A 9,181-nucleotide genomic window follows, 5' to 3' on the forward strand; every position below is an offset into this window, starting at 1 on the left:
GTGGGATGGGGCTGGGGCCTTGAAATGTGTTCTCACCCAAAATAATGTTGTTTTTAATAAAAGCAACTGAGTTGAACGGCCTCTATGAGGAAGTCTTCGTGAATTCACACTTTCACCTTTTTATATTAGCCGTGTTTCCATTTGTAAAGTAAATATATCGGCATTTTTTTAAAAGCCGGTGTTCACACTGTCACTTCTGTTCCCACCCTCACTGGACTGTGACTTCCTCCAGGGCAACCGTGCCTAGAGCTGCCGCCCGGGGCCTGCACCGCAGGGAGCACTCGGTTCTCCTGGGACTAAAGCAACCGTGACCTCGTGGAGGGGGGGGGGGGCGCCCCTGCTCTCCACAAAACCTGTCAGATCTGGTCACTTCCATTCCCTAGTCATCCTCGAGGTACAGCTCAAGAGTGACCTGCACAGAGGCAGCTGGGCTCAGACCCCCCACATATTTCAGGGTGACCTGCACATGTCAGTTCCAGAGCCCGATTCCTGACCTGTGAAATGGAAATGAAAAGGCTCACCTCGTGCAGTTGTGGGGAAGCATGAAGTGCGATACACCTGGCATCAACAATGCCACCCAGTGTGGCTCCCTTCTCTCCCACACCCTCCATGCCCAGATAAGCCAACCCGGCATCCTTCCTGCATCCTACTTGTGCCGGAGCCCCTCTGCTGGTACACCTTTTGGGAAAGTATGCAGCCTGGCACTTCCTGAAAGCTATGCCACAAGCCGCCCCTCTCCCCGGGAGCTTGAAGAATGAAACACAGACAATGCAAAGTCCAAAGGAAAACTCAGATCTGCCGAACATACATTTCGTCAGCAGAGAAGAGAACCTCACTGCGGCCGAGGGAATAAACACGGAGACAAGGCAGGGAGATGGGACTGCCCATTTGCCCTAAAATGCCAAAGAAAGAGCCAGGGTGTATTTTTCCCAGCAGCCTCCACTACCTCCCTGGGCCACGCCCCACCTTCTCCCACCTGGAAGGTGGCTCTTCCTGCTCTACCCTGGCTGGCCCCCCATGTTCCACACTGCACAGGGGTTCTTCTAGACTAGAACATGAGCCCAATCAGGTTACTTGCCAACCCGAAGCTTAGCGGCGTCCCACTGTTCCTGGGACCAAACCCAACCCCCAGCCTCCTGTGCCCATCTCTGCCGCTGGCTGACGCCTACTCCGTCTTCTCGTCTTCATGTAATTGTCACTTCATCGGGGAGTGCTTTCTGACCCACCGGTCCAAATCAGGGCCCTTGTAACACTTCCTGAAAGCGCCCTGCAATTTCCCTTCACCAGTTGGCACCGCTGTGACCATCAATGTGTGTGCTGTCTATCTAGTGACTCTCCCCTCACTGGACCTGGAGGGCCCCGAGGCGGGACAGCAGCACAGGCTCCGCACACGGGGCCAGGCACGGGGCGGAGTGCTAGCAGACTGGCCACCGCTTCCGCACGCCAGTCCTCACGCATCTGCACACAATCCTCCGTTACAGCTGGGCCCAGGCAGCTGGTGACCGGACCGCCAGATAATCATGAGTTGGTTGAAAAGTTTCAAATACTTCATTTGTACAATGTACACCACGAAGTTAAAAAGTCTGGTTAGATTAGCAGTGAGATCTGGAAAGTCTACTCGTTTCAAGTACAAAGTGATCTGAACTGCTTAGCTCACTCTCTCGGTATTTACAGAGCACGTCCTGGCACCACCTTGGCCCAGGCCTCAGAGGCCCCAGCTGCTCCTGCCCCGAGCAGGCCAGGCCTGGAGCCGAGTGTTTCTCCTTTGTGGCCTCCGAGGAGAGGGGGGCATTGGCCTGTGCTCGCCTTCACTGCCCTGGACGCTAAGGCTATTTGAGGGTTTCCTGCTACACATACTTGGAAGACAGTTTAAACAGAAAACCTGTGATAGTCAAATCTTACAGAGCAACGATGCTCTTACAGGAAAGGGCAGCCTTCGGGCAAGTGTCTGCGCCTGGAGAACATTGTATCAGCTCTAATAAGACACGCCCCTCTCTCTCCCAGGCACACTCCGGGGACACCCACCACCACCAGGCTGTGCTAAAGGATGGCTTCACCTGGGGCAGCAGGACAGCGTGAGCCCCCCGCCCCACAGCCCACTGCAGGGCAAGGGGCAGTCAGGGCCTCTGGGAGGACACAGAGAGGGCTGGTGGGAGGACCCAGATTTGGCCAAACAAATGTGTCCTCATCTTCTGCTTCTGGGGAGACGCTGGCAAATGCTTCAGCTCCCCAGGGAAACCCTACACCAGTGATGGCGAACCTATGACACGCGTATCTGAGGTGACACGTGAACTCATTTTTTTGGTTGATTTTTCTTTGTTAAATGGCATTTAAATATATAAAATAAATATCAAAAATGTGAGTCTTTGTTTTACTATGGTTGCAAATATCAAAAAATTTCTCTATGTGACACGGCACCAGAGTTAAGTTAGGGTTTTTCAAAATGCTGACACGCCGAGCTCAAAAGGTTCGCCATCACTGTTTTAGGCAGGAGGGGTTGAGATCTTGATGTTCCTCTGAGCCCCTGAACTGGAGAAGAGGCGGAGAAAGGGGCAAAGGCCATCTCTGTCTCAATTTCTGGTTCTCACATGGCCGGCCCACAGTGGTGCAACTCACCCGAATACGGTAGTCCGTGAGCTCCAGGCCCTGACACATCTCCAGGAAATACTTCACGCCCGACTCATCCAGGATGATGTACACGGGGACACGGCGCTTAGAGGCAGCGTCCACAATCTGTGGCCCCCACCCCATAACAAAGAAACCCTGCCCCGGCAAACAGGGTTGTGCAGGGTCCCGGGAGGGAGAAGGAAGCCCAGGCTTACTCGACGGCAGAACATGCACAGGACAGTTTAAAAAGATCACTTAATAGGCATGTGACTACCCTGGTCCCTCACGTACATGCAGTGCTCGTCTCTCTGTGACTGGCTTATTTCACTCGGCATCATGTCCTCAGGGTTCACTCATGCTGCAGCCTGTGCCAAACCGTCCTTCCTTTTTGAGGCTGAATCGCACTCCATTGTCTGCATGGAGCACACTGTTTATCTGTCCTCTGGCTGGCCATTTGGATGGCTGCCGTGGTCTCTCTACTGTGAATAGCTGCTGCTGGGACAGGAGTGCACGCGTACCTCTGTGGGAGCCGCGTTCAGTGCTTTGGGGTGTATCTCAGAAGTGGGATTGCTGGGTCACATGGCAGCTCTACGTTTAATTTTTGGAGGAAGCTCCATGCTGCCTTCCACGCGGCTTCACCACTTTCCATCCCACTAACAGGGGGCTGGAGTCCCAGTTTCTCCACCTCCTCTTCAGCACTTGTTGGTTTCTGATTTTTTAAAAAATAGTAGCCATCCTAATGGATGTGAGGTGGTAAAAGATTTCTTTTTAATGTGATCTGCGAAGGCTGGGCTTTAGAAAAAGTAATCAGCTTTGAAACATTGGAAAATGAAAACTCATGATTAAAGGCTGGGCTTTAGAAAAGGTAATCATCAGCTTTGAAACATTGGAAAATGAAAACTCATGATTTTAAAACACAGGTAGCTAAAAATAAGTAAAAAAACAAACAAATAAAAAACACAGCATTTCCCAGGAGGCTGTTGTGTGAGTGTGACACGAAGATCCTTTCATTTGTTAACCTGGCTGAGACGTCCCAGGCCATCCCCGCCCACTTACATGACACACGGAGGCAGAGGAGGGGCAACAGGGCTGCATCCTGGGCACGTACCTCTGGCCTGGATGACCCCCCAGAGCCTTTTCAGGTGCAAAGCAGCACTCCCCAAGAGCAACACAAGGGAAGCCACACATGGGAGATTATTGAGGCTGTTATTAAGTTGTGAAATATTACAGATTCACAGGAAGCTTCAAAAATAGCACAGAGAGGTCCCATGTACCTTTCACTCCGTTTTCCCCAAGGCTTGCATCTTATATAACTATGTATCTACGATAAAAACTCTTACATAACTACAGCACTAAGAACAGATCTCTCAAACCAGGAAAACTGACGTTGGCACAGCGCCTGTGCACCTAATTCTGTCATTTTATCACAGGTGCAGACTCACGCGACCAGCACTGCCATCAAGATTCAGGACTGTCCCCTGCTGGGAGGACCTCTATCTGTGTCGCCTTTAGTCACCTCCTGTTCCCCGCCACCCGACTCCATTGGCCATGTTTCCTTCCAGGAATGCCACATAAATGGACCCATACAATGTGTGTCCTTTGGAAACTAGCTTTTCGTTTTGTTTTTCTAACTCAGCATAATGCCCTTCCGACCCGTGCAGGGTGATGCGTGTATGAGGAGTTCCTTCCTTTTTACTGCTGTATAATATTCCACAACACGGCCGACCCACTCACCCACTGAAGACACAGGATTTCCCCGTTTCTGTCTACTATAAATAAAGCCTCTATAAACAGCTGTGCATAGGGTTTCCTGTGGGCATGAGTGATCATTCCTCTGGGATAAATGCCCACGAATGCATCTCTGGCCACGTATTAAGTGGGTATTGGTAAAATGGAGGGCAGCAGGAAACAAGGAAGACTACATAGGAGATGAACCGATTCCATAAAAAAAGCCACAGGCACGAGTCTATAGGATATTGTGGTTGTCACTCATTCATAGGGTCACCAGGAGTCAGAGCCGCATCAATGCCACATAATATACACGTTAAGTGGATGTTTAGTTTTGTGTTTTTATGTGTTTTTATTGATTTCAGAGAGAGGAAGGGAGAGGGGGAGAGAGAAACGTCAATGATGAGAGAAAATCATCGATTGGCTGCCTCCTGCACCCCCCTACTGGGGATTGAGCCTGCAACCTGGGCATGTGCCCTGACCAGGAATCAAACCATATCCCCCTGGTTCATGGGTCATTGCTCAACCACTGAGCCACACTGGCCTGGCTGTATGTTTAGTTTTTAAGATCCAGTTTCTCCCCCTCCTCACCAGCATTTGGTTCACAGTTTTTATTCTGGCCATTCTCAGAGAGGTACAGTGGTCTCTTGCTATCATTTTAATCTGCATTTCCTTCCCTAGTGGCTAATGAGATTAAACACCTTCTCAATGTGCTACCATTTGTAAATCCTCTTCAGTAAAATGTCTCTTCTTGTCTCTTGCCCATGTTCTAATCTAGTTGGACTGCCAGGGTTTTTGATTGCTGTGTTTTGAAAGTTCCTTATACATCTAGATCCTTTGTCGAATACGTGGTTTGCAAATATATTCTCCCTGGTTAGGGCTTGTCTTTTCATCCTCTTCACAATTTTGATGAAATCCAACTTATCAGTTTTTCCATTTTGAATTGTGCTTTTGGTACCACATCTAAGACCTCTGCACTCGGCTCTAAGTCCCAAAGGTTTTCTCCTAAATTTCTTAGAAAAGACTTACCTTTTTATATTTCACATGTAAGTCTAATATCCAATTTGATTTCATCTTTGTATAAGATGTGAGGTTACAGTCCAAGTTCATTTTTATGCTTAGAGGTGTCCAATTGCGTCAGCACCACTGAATCGCTTTTGCACCTTTGTCCAAAACCAGACGGCCACATCTGTGCGGGTCTGCTTCCAGTTCTCCTTTCTGTCCTATTGATTTCTGTGTCTATCCTTGCGCCAACACCACTTGGCAGAGATCACTCAGTACAGTCTTGATTGCCATCACTTTACAGGAAGTCTTATAATTGGATAGACTGGTTCCCTTGCTTTTTCAAAATGCTTTCAGCCAGTCTGGTTCCTTGCCCTTCCATATAAGTTTTAGAACAATCTTGTCTACCAAAATCCTTGTCAGGATCCACATATGTAATTTTGGTAACATTTTATTTAACAGAACATATCCCAAATATTATCATTTCAACGTGTGATTCACATTACAACTCATTTGTAACTTCCTCATACTAAGTCTTGAAAATCCAGGCTGTATTTCATACTTCGAGCCCATCCCCATTCGATCAGCCGCATTTCAAGTGCTCAGCAGCCAGCCCTGGCCGAGAGGCTCAGGATACTTTTTTAATCCAAACAGACATTTCCCACTGGATACATGCCCTCATGACACTATTAAAAGCATTAAAGAAAAAAAATAATGAAAGGAAAAAATCACACACAAAAAAGAGTGTTATTCACTAACGTGCTGCAGAATTGTTCTGAAAGATGCGCTGTGAGGGCCACGGTGGGGGAAGTAGGTGGGTAGAGATGAATTTTGTGACCATAAATTTGTGACGCGCTGCAATCCCCATTCTGGAGTTTTGACACATAATGGCACATTAAAGGCCCTGAGAAGTCCTGCAGTAGAAATCTGTGGGAATGTGTTTAGCCCAGCAGTTCCTGAATTTACCTGGGCTGAGAAGACGCCAGGACAAGGGCAGGGGCTGATCCTGTTGTGACCGAACAGGCACCAGGGGCCAGGGAGTGAGCTTGACTCTGCCACTGACTAGATGTGAAACCTCGAGCTCCTTATTTCCCCTCCATGGGCCTCCGTTTCCTCATCTATACAAGGAGAGGGTTAGAGTATCTACTCTGAGCCCCTTCCAGCCTGCAGAGGTAAAGTTTTAATTCTAGTTTGTTACCTCATATAATGGTGGTTCTCAAAGATTTCCATCCCACAATCCTGTATCCCCCATCATGACTGTGCTATGTATGTATTTTTCAAAAGCCAGCTTTCAATAAAGAAACGGCATACACAGCAATCAGTCCTCATTGCTTATTAACCAACAAAGCTCAAACTCATGAATCTGGCACTGATGATTCTGTAAACTAAAGTGACTTCCCTTTCTTTTTAATCTTATTTCTCATTATACATGATGAGTTGCTCCATCCAAATTAGGTGACTTCCCTGCCCCAGGAGTTTATATTTCTGGTTTTTTCTGATCCTCCACTACATCCCCTCCCACTGGCACAACCGCCTTCTGTCTCATCTGGGTCCTCTCTCCCTGTCTGTCTGTCTGTCTGTCTGTGGCTGCAAGTGCCATTATTAAAGCCCCCCCCCCCCCCCCGCCACAAATGTCACTGTCCACGCCCCATCCTTTCTCTCTTGCCACAGTGAGCCCACCATGAGTGCAGAATCGGAGTCTGGCACGGCTGGGCCCGGCCTCAGGCTTGGTGATTGACTAGATCTGGAGTATTTCATCACCTAGAGCAGCGGTTCTCAACCTGTGGGTCGCGACCCCTTTGGGGGTCGAACGACCCTTTCACAGGGGTCGCCTAAGACCAGTGGAAAACACATATATAATTACATATTGTTTTTGTGATTAATCACTATGCTTTAATTATGTTCAATTTGTAACAATGAAATTGGGGGTCACCACAACATGAGGAACTGTTTCTATAGAGTAGACCACTAGGGTATAATTCAGTGATGGCGAACCTATGACACGCGTGTCAGAGGTGACACGTGAACTCATTTTTTTGGTTGATTTTTCTTTGTTAAATGGCATTTAAATATATAAAATAAATATCAAAAATATAAGTCTTTGTTTTACTATGGTTGCAAATATCAAAAAATTTCTATATGGGACACGGCACCAGAGTTGTTAGGGTTTTTCAAAATGCTGACACGCCGAGCTCAAAAGGTTCGCCATCACTGCCCTAGAGGCTAATTCCCAGAGCCACCTTATCAGACCCACCGGCTCCCAATCCAGGATGGAGAGTAGATGTGGGAAGCAGAGTCCCCCTGTGAGTAGCCCTAACAGGACGGAAATGGAACAGTGGGCCTGGGCTGCTACGACACACAAGCCACCAGCAGCTGCCTAACTTCAGGAAGCTTTCCGCTCCCCAACAGCTGCTGTGCCAGACACGGAAATCAGGAGCAGGACGGGCACCTGAGTGACATGGCACATACCTACATGGTCCAACCAGCCCCCGGGCCTCCTGAAGTCCTCTCAGGGCAAGGTTCTTCAACGGACAGAGCAGTGGGTCTTTCATTCCCACGGCTTCCTTCCGCTCCCATCTAAGATCATTTTTAAAAATATATATATTTTGTTGATTTGTTAGAGAGAGGAAGGGAAAGGGACAGAGAGTTAGAAATATCAATGATGAGAGAGAAACATCGATCAGCTGCCTCCTGCACATCCCTCACTGGGGATGTGCCCACAACCAAGGTACATGCCCTTGACTGGAATCGAACCTGGGACTCTTCAGTCTGCAGGCCAATGCTCTATCCACTGAGCCAAACCGGCTAGGGCTAAGATCTTGTGTTGTTGTTTTTTTTCTAACAATGTGAATGGCTGTAAAGCATATGCATAGTCTTAGAGGCCAAAAAGCGCCCCTCCCCCATCCCTTCTTCCGATCCGTTCCCAGGTCGACTCTCTCCAGTCCTTGGGTTTTTCTGCTACATCTACTTCCACATCTCGAAATAACAGGCTTCTACTGAGGGCCCCTACCTTCTTAGTTTTTATTATTGTAGAGAATAGTTCACTTTCTTACATGCTCTCCCTTCCCCTCGCTCCCCAACATAATTCTGGTTAAATTAGTGCATATAATATGATGACTCTGAAAATATTATTGAGGGCTCAATAAACTGCCCTATAAGAAACACTAAAGTTCATTACTAGTACAACCTTCTAGGGGTAATTGATTTATTTTTTACATTTGCTTAGTTCTTGTATGTGAATTTTGTTGCCACAGTGTGTAGATTTTATGCTGTTTTCCCTTCACCATCATTCGGAGTTGTTTGTTCTCTTGGTATAAATGGAGCCCATTTCCTGAGGCCTCTTGCTTCCATTCTCTTGGTTTAGGCCTTTGATCTGGGAGCACGTTTTCCTGTAGTTTCCTTAGCATGGTGCCTAGGAGGTAAATCTTTTATGAGGACTGACCAGGTCTGCAAATGTCTTTATTCTAATCCCACATGATGCTGGTTTGCTTGAGCATATGGTGGTTTTTACACAGAACAAGGAAAGCAGGACTCCATCGTCCTTCAACTTCCAGTGTTACAGCTGAGAAGTCTGATGTCTTTCTAGCCAGCAACCTTTTGTATGCGACTCCCAAGCCCCTGAATCTTTTAGAATTTTTATTTTAGCTGATATGACCTCAAGTTTCCTGGCCTATTTTAATGTTGAGCACTGGTTGGCACCCAGGCATTCATGTCTTTTGGCCTGAAAAAGATTTTTTAAATATATTTTTATTGATTTCAGAGAAGCCTGAAAAATATTTTTTAAATATATTTTTATTGATTTCAGAGAGGAAGGGAGAAGGAGAGACAGAAACATCAATGATGA

The sequence above is a fragment of the Myotis brandtii genome, unplaced genomic scaffold (assembly GCF_000412655.1).
Source record: "Myotis brandtii unplaced genomic scaffold, ASM41265v1 scaffold923, whole genome shotgun sequence".
Classification (NCBI taxonomy): domain Eukaryota; kingdom Metazoa; phylum Chordata; class Mammalia; order Chiroptera; family Vespertilionidae; genus Myotis; species Myotis brandtii.